At 37.7% G+C, this 14317-nt stretch overlaps 1 protein-coding gene across 2 annotated transcripts in view; it reads left to right on the forward strand.

Annotated features, from left to right (window-relative positions):
* slo (calcium-activated potassium channel slo) overlaps positions 1 to 14317 on the forward strand; it is a 535662-nt gene that overhangs the window by 88250 nt on the left and 433095 nt on the right. The window lies entirely within an intron of this gene.

The raw sequence follows: 14317 nt of genomic DNA on the forward strand, positions 1-14317 counted from the left end.
CAATTCACTTAAAATCTCTTTAATAAATTTTTAAAGCAAACTTAGAGAAACATCGATTTTGTTATTAAGGGATATAATGGCCCGGTCAAGTTAGTCAAAAAAATAGGGAAGTCTACAAAAATTAGCATAAGGCCAAAAATAAGTTATAACACGAATGTTAGGAACGTCATTAGAAATAAAATATGAGAAATTTCTATCAATTTCATTGTAAAAAAGTTATTTGTGGTTAAAGGTCGCAAAAATAGATTTTTTTGCTTTTTTTAGAAAACCGGTTTTACTATTAAAATTTACAAAGTTTTACTATTAAAATAAATTGGGCAAAAATTATAGTTTCTCCAACTATCTATAAAAAATATCTCTATACGTTTTCTTCCAAGGTTCATATTTCGGAGATAAAATGATTAAAAAAGTTGAAAAATTTGTGTTCTTCATAATATGCATAAGTGTGCCACGTATAATACAAACGTGGCGTGATTATCACGGCTACTTGTTTAAGCTTTTAATCCCTGAGTCGTATTACCGATAACAGCGATGAATGGAATTATAAACAACCCGACAAAATATTTTTTACGAAGGTAATTGTTTGTATAGACGACCATTTACTAAGAGAGCGTAATGTTTAGTCTGCTAATCACTTTACCCGAATTGGAAAGTTTGAAGTCATAAATATAACACGTTTTTATAGTATCACTTATTACTGCAATAGTTGTGAAAAAAAAAATATTATTCAGTTATATTTTAAATTTAGCCTTTGGTAGGTTGAGTTACGCGTGCTTGTTGTAGTGAAAATTCTTTAACTAAAGACATTACGTCGGTAAATACTTTTAAAATGTGGCGTCCTTGAAAGAACAATGATTCTGAGCATTGGTTGAAGGACCAGCAGAAGAAGATTTTTATCAATTAAAAGATTTACACTATTTTCTACGTGGAACACAAGCGAAATATTTGATATCTCTCTAAAGATGCCAAAGGTATAGTGAAAAATATGTATCAAGGAATGTGCTCTTACTACTATTACTAATTTGCAGCCATTACAGAAACTGTTTTTTTTTAATAAAGTAGTCAAAATCAAGAGGATATGGCATTATATATAAAGGACATTTTTTTTTTTTTTAATTGCCGTATTGCCAGATTCTAGTAAAGGCCTAAGAAGGTATCCATTGAATTCTGGCAGGCAACGGGGGGGGGGGGGTGGGGAATCTTTTTCTGACAGACATCTAAGGTCACGGACCAAGATACCCTGGCATCTTTTGGCCTAGTAGGATACTAGGCCAGAAGACCCCAGGGTACTGGCCAATTATCCGTGTTCCGGCCTACCGTTCCAGAGTATTGGTCTTGCCACTCAATAAACAAATAAAATCCTTATATTAACCGGTTCTTTAAAAAAGAATAACTATATTATATTAACGAAAAACTTACAAATAACCAAACCTATCACCGTAAATCAAAAATAATTGTTTAAGAATTGCCTGTTAGCAAAAGAAATCAAAAGAACAAAAATATTTCCGTGAGGCCATAACTAATTTTGGTACTTATCGGTTTTTGGTTCTCGAGAAAAAAAAAACAAGATTTAAAATCCCGGGTTCAATTTCCTCCTCTGTCCTACTGCTTCTTCTTCTTTATTGCCCCAGAGATCAGACAGTGTACTTCTCTCATCATTATGTTTACCACCTTTCTTTCATCCAGCCTAAAACTCATTTGCCACTCGAAGTCTCCCCTCTCATTTGCCCATCTCTGGCAGTTAAAAATGTGGGCGAAAGCGGTGCAACCTCCAAACCTTGCACCATAAAGCAAAGAGAGGATTTGTCCCGGCTTCATTTGCGAACTACCACCTTAATTTTTTAAGGTGCTAGTTGTAGATAGTTATCTCTGATCCACCTACTAATCTGATTCGCCTTTGCAACCAGTGCAAGATCATCGGCATAAGCTACAAGTGTGCATACCCAGTGCATCTCTAGCTTCAACATCGGGTTGTACAGTACATTCCACAGAGTGAGACCTAGTACTGAACCCTGCGGAGCACCCTGCGACAAACTAATGCTGGTTTTTTCCCCTTATGGACCTGTCAGTAAAGTATCTGTTAATTACGTTGACTGACCAAGTACTCACTAACGCCCAATTCTCTCAGCCTGGACATAATTTTTTCATATGATTCCATGGTAAGGGCATTATTGACGATAAGCAGGATGAGAGCCAACTATCTCTTTGTATTCTGTGTGACTAAAGAGGTTACTTCTGTGACCGCATCTATGGTGGACGTTTTGGCCCTAAGACCATATTGGCGGTCGCTCTGCACATGCTTTTCTTTCAGCTCTTGCTCAAGGCGGCGTTTCACAAGCTGCTCGTAAAATTTAGCTATCGAATTAAGAAGACAAATTGGCCGAATCGGCTCGTCACCTCTACTTCTTCCTTTCGGGATAAGGACAATCTTAGCATCTTTCAACTGTGTTGGAAACTGCTGTTGTTCAAGCAGTTTGTTTAGCAATCTCAAGAAATCCTCCGGGTATCTTAGAGCCGCGAGTTTTACTGTCTTCGGCATGATTTCGTCTATGCCAGGTACCTTTCGAATTTTTATCTGTCCAAGGGCCTCACCGAGGTCCAACTTAGTAAGAAGTTCCGCCTCTACGAAACTAATAACTCTTTCGCGCCTATCCTCCACCAGAGAAAAGAGTTTTTCCGTATTAAACGGAGTTTCTCCTCCTAAGGCAGGGGGTAGAGTGTATTTTTTCCCTTCAATTCGGTACTGACAATCTTGAAGCCCTAGCCCCAGATATCTTTTTCGATATCATCAAGCAGGTTACTTCACCTTTTTTTCTTAGATCTTCTTATCTCATTCCTGTATTCATTCATTAGCTCATTAGCTCTACTTATTAGCTCAACTCATTAGCTTTAATTCATTTATTCGCTCTTCCAAATCTATTGCTGGCACTTTTCTTAAACTCTTACACTTTTTTCTTACTCTCATAAAATTTATGTTTAGATGTTCAAGCATCTCGTTCTATCAGTATGGTTTTTTCGTTTTATACGTCCCATTTGAGCTTACACAAGACAATTCCTTTACCGCAATCAGACCCTTAATCAACTCACATCCTCGCATCCCGGACCAATCAAGCCAAAAGCATCTACCAAAACCTCCTGATTTAAACATCTCTTTAGATTGATATCCCCATCTTTGTGTTTCTGCTTTTTGCTCGCTATTTCAAAACTCACATACTTGTGTAAGCTGAGCGATTCTTCCTCCAAAACAGTCCAACTTACGACCCTGTTAAAAAATGGCGGTAAAACCACTAAGATGTCCTGAACGGATTCACTATTACCTCTCACGAATGTAGGTGCCTTACCGCCATTTTGCACGGTAAGCCCCACGGCGTGGATCAATTCTGATAGGTATTTCAAACTGCCATCTTGTACTCGTAGGTTCCATGGACGATCCTTTGCATTCAGGTCACCAGCTATGACGACCAGTACAGTCTCCGTCCTAGCCTCCCACATAATCGAGTCAATGTACTCTTCATATACTCGAAGCGGGATGTTAATGATATTTCGAAGGGTAAAACATACCAATTATATACGACCATGTACCTTAACATACCCATTCTTAACAGAGTATATGGTGATGCCAACTCCTCGATTCACCACGTATACGGCCACGTCAGATTTCCTATCTTTAATGATCATTTGTCGAGAGACCAACTTTACATTGGGCTCCTGAAAGAGGAGCATATCATATCCTTCCCTTCGTGCGAGTGCCTCTGCAACGTCGCGAGCAGCCCTCGTCCAAATATTTCTAGACTCTTTTACTTACCCGTACGCGGTCCTAGGTTATCCACTCTTTTCTCCACCCACTCATGCCCTATACTCCGGGCATCGTAAGATGTCGACTTTGTGCCCGGATTCTTTAACAGTTAGGCAAAAAGCCTTCTGGTTACTGCATTCCCGTGTCTGGTGACCTTGTGACTGTTTTCTCCTTTGCAGTCGATTTTACTATGCCCGAACTGCATGCACCGCTGGATATGTAGTCTCTCTCGTATCTTTCACGAGTTCTAATCGATGGGTATATGTTCTTTTTTCAGTGCCTCCTTGGCTGCGATCTGCGTCAGTCTGACCGTGACCTTTGTGTTCCGTCTCTATTTTTCTTATAAAGACGAGTTTGACGTCATTAGGCCCCCTGCTGCCGGTATATCTCTACACCTGCCTCAGGATTTCTTCCTTTGTGACATCTCCATCTATGTCAAATATGTACACCTGGACTTAATAGCCCCGGACGTTCTTTACCGTGTTTTCCTCTGTACGGGCCACAATAGTCTTCTTCAGCTACGCTTCGCTACGCTTCGCTACGCTTCGCTTTGCTCGGCTTGTTCTTTTTCTGCTACTTTGAGGATGAGGTCTTCGCCCCTGGTCTTCGTAGCACTTTGGACACTAATCTACTTCTTCTTGCTGTCTACGCTAGCCTTGATTTGTTTGAACAACTCGGTGTAAGATTTTCCGCTTCCCTTCATGATCAACTTCTGCTTTCCCGTCCTCCTTTCTTCGCGTTTATACTTCTCCAACATGAGGTGGAATACATAATAGGAAAGATATAGATACAATGTGGAACGAGATCAAAGATGTATTAGTAACAACAACAATAAACAACATCAAACAGGAAAGACAAATAAAACAACCATGGATGACACATCAAATTTTAGAGCTTATGGAGCAAAGAAGAGAGTTTAAGAATAAAGACGCAAAAAAGTACAATTAACACCACAAAATGGTACTTAAAGAAATAAAATTAGCAAAAGAATTTTGGCTGTTAGAGAAATGCTTAGAAATAGAGATCCTACAGAAAAAACATGATATATTCAATATGCACAGGAAGATCAAAGAAATGGCAGGAATATATAGAACAACAATGCCCACTGCACTGTTTGATAAAGATGAAAACATACTATTCAATACGCATTCAACGTCGAAAATGGACCAACAATAACAAAATCAGAAGTAAGATCTTCTATAAGTCGTCTAAAAAACAACAAAGCGCCAGGGCCTGATGGAATATATGCTGAGGTATTGAAATTGACAGAAGATAATCAACTTGACATTATGAATTATTTAACCGTATATATGAAACAGGAACTTTACCAATAGATTGGTACATGTCCATATTTATACCACTGTCAAAAAAAAGCAAAACACCGAATCATTAGCCTCATGAACCACTTACTTAAAATATTAAACATAATCCATGCTCGCATATACAAGAAATTGGAGGAGGGTATTGCTGATGTACAATTTGGATTTCGCAGCGGTCTTGGCACAAGAGAAGCACTTTTTAGCATACAAGTATTGATACAACGAGCAAGAGATGTTTTTATAGATGTCTTTGCCTGTTTCATTGACTTCGAAAAGGCATTTGACAAAGTACAGCATGAGAGGCTTATTGAAACTTTGCGAATCGCAAACATCGATGACAAGGATATAACAATAATATCCAATCTCTATAGGAAACAAGTAGCCAAGATTCGAGTAGACAATCAATTATCCGATGAAATCCCAATACAAAGAGGAGTACGACAAGGTTGCATACTCTCGCCTTTGCTGTTTAATGCGTACTCTGAACATCTATTCCGAGATGCTTTGGGAGAAACGACTGATCGCGTGATTGTTAACGGTGAAGTAATAAATAATCTAAGATATGCAGACGACACTGTCCTTGTTGCCGATAGTGCTGAAGGATAACAAAGACGATCAAGTAGTTAACATCGGTGGAAAATATGGAATGAAACTTAATAATAAGAAGACGAAAACTGGGATCACTCATACGAGATTTAATGTAGGATCGAAAAAGCAAGGAGTGCCTTCCAACAGATGAAGAAAGTTCGCTGCAATTTAACCTTGAATCTACATCTCCGACTTAAAATCCTTAATTGTTATGTGTTTTCTGTTCTTATGTATGGAGCAGAGGCATGGACACTCACTGATGCGTCTTGCAGACGGTTGTAGTCTTTCGAGATGTGGTGCTATCGTCGCATGCTCAGAATATCATATGTACATCATATAACTAACGACGCAGTAATGCAACGTTTACAAAAAGAACCTGAAGTCTTAAAATCCATTAAAGAAAGAAAGTTAGCATACTTCGGACATATATTGAGAAATGAAAATAAATATAGAATCCCACTATTGATACTAGAAGGAAAAATAGAAGGACATAGAGGACCAGGACGCCGCCGAATATCCTGGCTTAAGAATTTGAGACAGTGGACAGGTATGACCACCACAGACCTATTTCGAATAGCTGCTAATCAAATACGATGAGCCATTGTGGTAGCCAATATCCATAGAGGATAGGCACTAGAAGAAGAAGAAGCCTGAGGTGGAGGTCCACAGCTCTAAAGATGACTTCAAAGGAGCGTCCTGAGGTTCCTACCTCTGCAGCCTCCACTACTCTTAGGGATGCCTCTCTGGTCCCTATAATCCCTATGTCTTCTCTCAATTTATTGAAGAAGACACTATAAATACATATAGTATCTATATGTATTTATAGTTATGGTGTGATAATATATTCATTTACACTAAAAACTGCATTGGAAAACAGGGTCTAGAGGAATAGAGAAACACATTAGTTTTAATATGTATATCTTGCCCATTTAGTTAATTAGTTTCATTTTGATTGGAGCTACTCAGAACTATTATAGAGATAACCGGTCTAGAATTAAAATAGGAAATGGAGTCACCGCCCTTTTAAATAGGATTGAGACAGGGGTGTTGCCTTTCTTCTACTCTCTTTAATATATATTTAGACAAATATCTGGCCAAATGTGATACAAAATTCAAAAACATGAGACTGAGAGTAGAAGATAACATGCTTTTCAGTTTATTCTTTGTGGACGATCAAATCGAAATTGCCAAAGATCAAGATTATATAAGTTACATAATAAGAAAACTAACAGAAGAATACGCAGCCACCTTCCGCAAACCTTACTATAAACATATCTAAATATATATATATATATATATATATATATATATATATATATATATATATATATATATATATATATATATATATATATATATATATATATATATATATATATATATATATATATATATATATCTAGTGGTCAAAAACAGCGAAACAGAAGATGTAATTTTAGACACAGAAAGCATAAAACGATAGAAAATAAAAACATAGAGTTAGAGAAAAGTAAGTATCTAAGAGTAATCTTTAATAAAACAGAAAATGACGGAAACGAAATCTCAACTACAATTAACAAAGGCAGAGCGACTATCCGGACACGAAATTCTCATCTCTGGGACAGATCAATAAAGAAAACCACGTCGAAACATATTAATAAAAGCATTGTTGAGAGTATTAAACTCTGCGGCTTCCAAGTTTGGGATGTACCGAAGGGTAACACAAACAAGCTCTTAGCAACTGAAATATATTTTATAAGGAGCACTGTCTTGTCGAAGATCAAAAGGGAAAATTTTAAATGGGGATTTAAGAAATGAAATTGATATGGGAAGAAATATAACAGAAAAGATTGCAAGAAGAGAATTAACTCGATTTGGCCATATTAAGAGAATGTCAGAGAATAAATGACCCCAAAAAATATTGAAACCGATACCTGCAGAATGAGAATGAGGCTATGACGGCAAGAAAATTGGTAGCGGATGGTGCCTTAAATTGAAAAGAATAAAAACTGCCTATGTTGGAATGATGATATACTTCTTTAATGAAAACTCTTTAGTCTACTGTCTCAGTAATGGATCTGTAGTTTTTAATGATGTCTGACAATTATTTCTTTGATGATGTCTCCTCTATCTTTGATTGTAATCTTATAGATAAGATTCGTTCATAAATCTTGGAAAAATCTTGAATATTGTTATTCCTCTTCAGTTATTTAATTCTTGATTAATGCCTTTCTTATATATTGACATGCGTATTCTTGTCTCCTAATCTCTGAAGATTTTCTTTTCGGTCCAAAATCACTCTTTATTATCTATTATTAAACATACCGCAGCTATTGTAGCTAGTGAATAATGTTTATATTTCTGGTGTACGCCAGTGAGTGCTGCTGAAATTAAAATTATAAATTCTATTAAAACTTCCACATTAAATAAATAAATATACTCCAATACCAATTAATTGAAGTGATTAAAATAAAAATAGCTATTTACAAAATTTATGAATTTCTACTTTAACTAAAATAAACAATATTGTATAGGACAATATAACATTGCATTAAAATAGCTTTTCAACAAACGCATACATTTGTATCGCCCTGAAGGAATATTTATTTGATTTCTGATTAACGCGATCCTGTTTTTGAAAATAAAATAAATTTTATTGGCACTATGAATATACGAAACGCTTAAAAAGTTATTTTTTTGTTACAATTTTATTAAGAGGCCTTAAATTGTAATTCAATTCTACCTATTACATCATATGTATCTTTTTCACCATACTACTCATCAATTTATTTAGATATTTATCCAGGTAAATGTTAAATAAGCTGAGTTAGCTAAACATTTTGTTTCTTAAATTAAGGGTAAATTCTTTTTTCATTTTAAGTCTTGTAGAATTTTTTCGTAGTGTATTTCTTCATCTGAGACTAGAACGAAGAAGGGATGATCCGCAAGGCCACAAAAAATATATTACGGTGTAGAAACCTTGCAAAAAAAATTGTGAAAGAAATAAAATCATCCTGAAGTGGATATAGATGGCAACGGCGCAGTGGCTTGAGGGATTGAAGACTGTTTCAGTAACACGAGGAATAAATTCATGAAGCTTCAAAGACTAGCTTTGCATTATAGGTACAATGAGAATATTCCCAACGACGATTGCTATGAAATATGTCCTTGATCTAACACTTCTAAGATCCTAATAAAGATCGTAAAAACAACGACCATATATAGGACCAAAACTGACGAAATCATTAACCAGGCAGCCAAATTGTGTTCACTTGTGAATGATCTAATATAGGATGGTTCAGGCTCTGAACGGAAAATAAAATGGCTAAAGCAGTAGTTTAAGAGTTTCTCTTTACTACAAAGAGAAATAAATAACCCCAAGAGCAAACTGGATTTACCAAAGGTAGAGGTATTCGAGAACACCTTCTTAACAGGATTCGAGAGGATCAACTGGCAATAATTATTGCAGATACTTAAAAAAGTAGGCGTACCATAACACTTAATTTCACTTATAACTGAACTATACGAACACACTACTGAAACAGTTAAAGTGATTGACATACTCTTAAATGAATTCCATTCAAAACAAGGTGTCCGACAAGGCTATATACTATCTTCACAATCATTTACTATATATGGAAAGCATATTACAAGAAGAGCGCTTAAAGGATGTGAAAATGGAATCTCAATAAATGACCGAAAAATAAACGACCTACGTTTTGCAAATAACACAGCCCTTCTTGCAAATGATCAAGAAGAGGTAGTGGTAGTGGCACGAGTGATCTCATACCACTGGTTAAAGTGAAAGTAAAATATTTGGTCTGCAGGTAAACATATCAAAGACGTTGGATATGTTTATCCGCTTAATGTTTAATGTTTATATCATACATAACAACGATTGACCGATTTGAGGTTGCGACCTTATACTTATATCTGGGATCGTTGCTCACAAACAAAGGGTGACTATAGGAAGAAATAAAGTGTAAATATGATCCAGCAAAAGTTGGAAAAGAGGAAAAATGGCCAAATATTGGAATGGCTCTCAAACTTCACAAACTCAAAAATTGGGTAAATTAACTGCTTAATATTCTTAATACTGACATACATTTGTGAATCTTGCACCGTAAAACCAGTGGCTGGAAGAGAGATAGACGCCACTGAAATGTTCTGTTGGAGAAGAATGTTACAAATTCCTTGGATCGACCACAGGGCAAATAATTCAATTTTAAATCAGCTAATAGTCAGCAAACGGCTCTCTAGCAAATTCAATCTCCAACAATTAAAATACTTTGGACATTTTATGAGAGCAGACATAACAGACACGACATATAAAAGAAAACATAAAAATATTTATTATCCGAGGAAAGGTAGAAGGTCGAAGAACACGATAAAGATATCCAACAAAATGAAGTGAACAAATTACAGAAATATGCAAAAGAACTATGCAAGAGTTAAAAGGCATGACAAGAGACAGGGATCTTTGGAGACGGACAATACACGACATCATGATGATCACCAAATGCCCTTCGGGGGCTCAGGACTGAAGACAGAGTAGTTTAAAATTCTAAATAAATCTGCTACTTGGACTGAAATACGCTGGTGTATCGGATCAAACTATTGATGAGTAGTACGGCAAGAGATGATTGCGGATTGGTGTTACGCCTACATAGACCTCTACCGGAAGAGCGGGTACGCTTAAGAAATCGGAAAGTGATAATGAACAATAATTCCATTAAGTGGTACACTGATACTTACCAAACAACAGAAAAACTAAAATTAAGTATGATCAACTCCAAAGTTCAATAAGAATACTTAAGCAAAATCCAGTTATTCTTACATGCATTTCGGATATACCGATGTAAAGGAAATGAAACTAAAGACCAGTTAGCCAAACGAGGTATAAAAATAGCTTTTTTTAGATTATATGACATTAAAAACTTAATCCTGAAAGAAAATAAAAGAAAAATACATTACAAAAAATCCAAACATTGGAAAAACTCACAAGAAATACAATAATTGCAAATACTTCTAGGGAATCATAGAAGATTATAGATTTCAATAGTTTAAAAAATATATCACGAAAACATAAAGAATAAAACTACTATACATACACCTGCTCCCAAACTACAGTGCTCTATTAAACTCTAGTAGGTTAAAGTTAGGTAAAGAAAATAGGACTAGAGATAAATCAGCACAAAACAAAATATATGACGATAATGAAGGACTACACAATAACTCAAAAATATCTAATAACACATAACCACAAATTTGAAACTGTATCCACCTTTAGCTACTTATTACTTTTTTATTATTTTATTCATTATCGGGTTGAACAATAGAGGACTCAGGGAATCTCGCTGTCTTATCCCATTGCCAGCTTCAATGGGCTTATTTAGTTCTTCTTCTACTTTTACTTTTATTGTGTTGTTTGGTAGATATTGTCGCTCATTTTGGTTATTTCTAAATGTACAATAAGTGGATAACGTCCTTTAATTTGGTCAAACTCGGTCAAATTCCTTCTTAAAGTCCACGAAACATAGATATGCCAGTTTGTTATATTCTAGTGATTTCTCTTGCACTTGCCTCATTATAAATATAGCGTCGGTGCATGACATTTCCGACCTAAAACCTTGTTGTTCTTCTGCTAGTGTTACAATTTCGTTCAGTCTATTTGTTATCACATTGGTTGTTAATTTTAGTGTTGTGTTTAATAAATTAATTTCTATGTAGTTTTCCGGGTCCAATGTGTCTCCCTTTTTGAAGAGAGGTCAGATATCTCTTTTCTGTTTTTTAATTTCCTTAATGATTCCTTTATCTCTTCCTCCCTCAATATTTATTTCTTCGTTTGCCGTCACCTCTGGCATTGGTGGTTCATTATCGTCACCTTTAGCAAATAGGGATCGAAAGTAGTCTACCCATATTTCCTTCTGAATGTGTTTCGTTTTTATTCGTTTGTTCATCTCTTTTCTTTGTCTGCGGATGATTCTCCATATTTCTTTTTGTATTCCGTAGAACTCGTATACCATATGTTTTGAGAAGCTCTGCAAGTGTTTTATTTGTCTAACTAAAGCATTCGTTTTATTTCTGATTCGTTTATAGTAGTTTGCTGTTTTTTGTGTTCTGTATTGTAAAAAGGCTTTCTTTTTTCTTCACATTCTCCTTTATCAAACCAGTACCTTCTATGTTTGACGTATACTAACAATCGGCTAATAATATTCGGACATAAAACTAAGGCAATTTTACACTGAGCTTAGCTGTAGCGTTTTACACTTTTTTACAGACACCTGTGAATCATCCAGGTAGTTTTAGGTTCCTAATACCCTAACGAAGTTGTGCCAGGACGAGATGCCCGAGGAAGTTAGACCTTTGATACTTTGTCCCATCACCACTCCGAGACGGTCGGCGTCTAGCTAAAAATCTCTCCTCTGTCACTTCAGACATCAGGATCGAACGGCTGGTTAAGTCAAAACATCTCTCCCGATGCTCTACTATCACCTGATTCCCATTCTTTCTTCCAGAAATTCATTGGGGAAAACTACACTCACACGAACCATCAAAGACTTTTAACTCCCTGCCTTAGCGAGGCTGCCATCTCTCTGCGTCGTCTGTCTCTCATTCACTCTTATTTTGGCCTGCGACAGTCCGAACTCTACGGAGCTGCTACTCGCTCGTTTCAAAATTTTGTTGCGAGTTCCCTCTACTCTCGTTCTTTTAAAGAGGGCAGCTCCCTGATAAATTTGTGGATCCGTATCCACCACCACTCATTCGTCATCGTTTTTTCCACCATTCGTATCCACCGCCACTCTTTCAAACCTCTTTCTTTTATTAGCGCAACGCTTACACTCCTAAATCATATATGTCACAGTATCCGAAAAGTCACAGTAAAGGCATTGATCGGAATGTCCCTTCTAAACCTAAAAAGGTAGCTACGGAAGTAGCCATGTCCTGTGAGAATTTGCGTCAAGTAATAAACCAGCCGCCTATGCCCACAATCCACTCAGCTTCAAAGCTTCGGGATTAGTGTTCCCACTCCTGCTGCCACTGGCCGATTGAAACTAATTTCTTGGCTAGCCTTATCACACTCACCTCTAGCTCTCTAATGTTCCACTTTCTACGACTATGAATGTTCAGGCCCTTTCACCTGACAGCACCTGTGAAAGAACACAGCCGGTGATCACCCACAGACCGGCAGCTGACACAGTTTTGTAGGCACATGCTACCCGCAGTAGACAGTTCTGTTGACGCGTACCATGAGTCTCATGTAAGTTGGTGTTTCTACTGCCTCACTCAAGATTGGGGTCGCGTATAGGACGACAGAGTGCACAACACCAGAAAGCGCCCTCCTCCTTTCGAATTTGGGTTCACCAATATTGGACACTATCTTCCCAAACACAGCCATTCTTTGAATAGCTCTGACAGTCACCCGCCCCAAATCTGGTGGAGAGTAACTCCCACCCTGGTGGAGAGTGACTCTCGATCTATACTTGACATACTTTGTGGGCGTCACTTTTGCTCCCGCACACACAAATACAACACTGTCTCTCTTACTGTAGCCTCTGAGTACTACAGCCTCCGTCTTATCCTACGCTAGAGAAAGATCATGAGCTCTTATACAATCCTCATCTAGGACAAACTCCGCATAATCCGAAGCAAGAGTTCCTCTCTGTCCTATGCCGCCACCAGCATAGCTAGGTCGTCTACGAATGCGAAGGGGGTAACACCCTCCCTTTATTTGCAGTTTAAGATCCCGTCATATGTCAGATTCTACAGCGTCAGACCCAGGACGACACCCTGCGGGATCCCAGCCGTTACATTCACCATCACACCATTCTTCACCACAATCTTTCTCTAGGAAAGATAATAAGGTGATCAGCTCCAATTCTCCGTGTCGCTCGAAGCACATCGGTATTTTTCTGCCTTAAATTTAGGTAAAAGCACGAGCCTCGAGATTTTCAACGACAACAAAAACATTCATGTGTTCCTGCAGCCACGTGTGCCCCAAGCGGCCCAGACATACAACCTCCTCAAGCAAGACACCATCTAAACCGGGAGCCCTGCCAGACTTAAGGGAACCCACCCCTACAGCCAGAGAAACTCAACGTTTCTCCGCACACCATGCCACCATCCTTGTGGAAACAATTCGGTGACTATCTCCAGCTTCTGGTCCAACGGCATGTCATACGGAGCACAGGCATCGAAATGCTGTATTGCGATCTTATACTCTTCACCCCAGATATTCTCGTCCAGCTTGTTACACAGTCCCCTCCAGTTCCTCTTCTTTTCGGCCCGGATACTCCTACTCAACTCCTTCTTTCTTGATTGCTTAGACTTACATTCCACCTGTTCCGCGCTCCGACGTATTCTCTCCCTTGTCAAGTAAGCTCCTTCCTTAACCTGCGTAACCTGCCCGAGGCCTTCCACCGAAAGTGTAATCTTCCATCTAATACTCTCATAAAATAGACTCCAGTATACCTGATATCTCCGGAATCTTGACAGACAAGGTTTGGGTCTACCCCCAACATCCCCCGTCTTCCCAATCAAAAAGCTGATGAATTGATGTTTCATGCCAGTATAATCCGCCAGTACTGAACAGTCCTTGACATATCTGGAGGCTCCCTGCGTAGTGGGGTGACGT

Source organism: Diabrotica undecimpunctata, chromosome 8 (assembly GCF_040954645.1).
Source record: "Diabrotica undecimpunctata isolate CICGRU chromosome 8, icDiaUnde3, whole genome shotgun sequence".
Classification (NCBI taxonomy): Eukaryota; Metazoa; Arthropoda; class Insecta; order Coleoptera; family Chrysomelidae; genus Diabrotica; species Diabrotica undecimpunctata.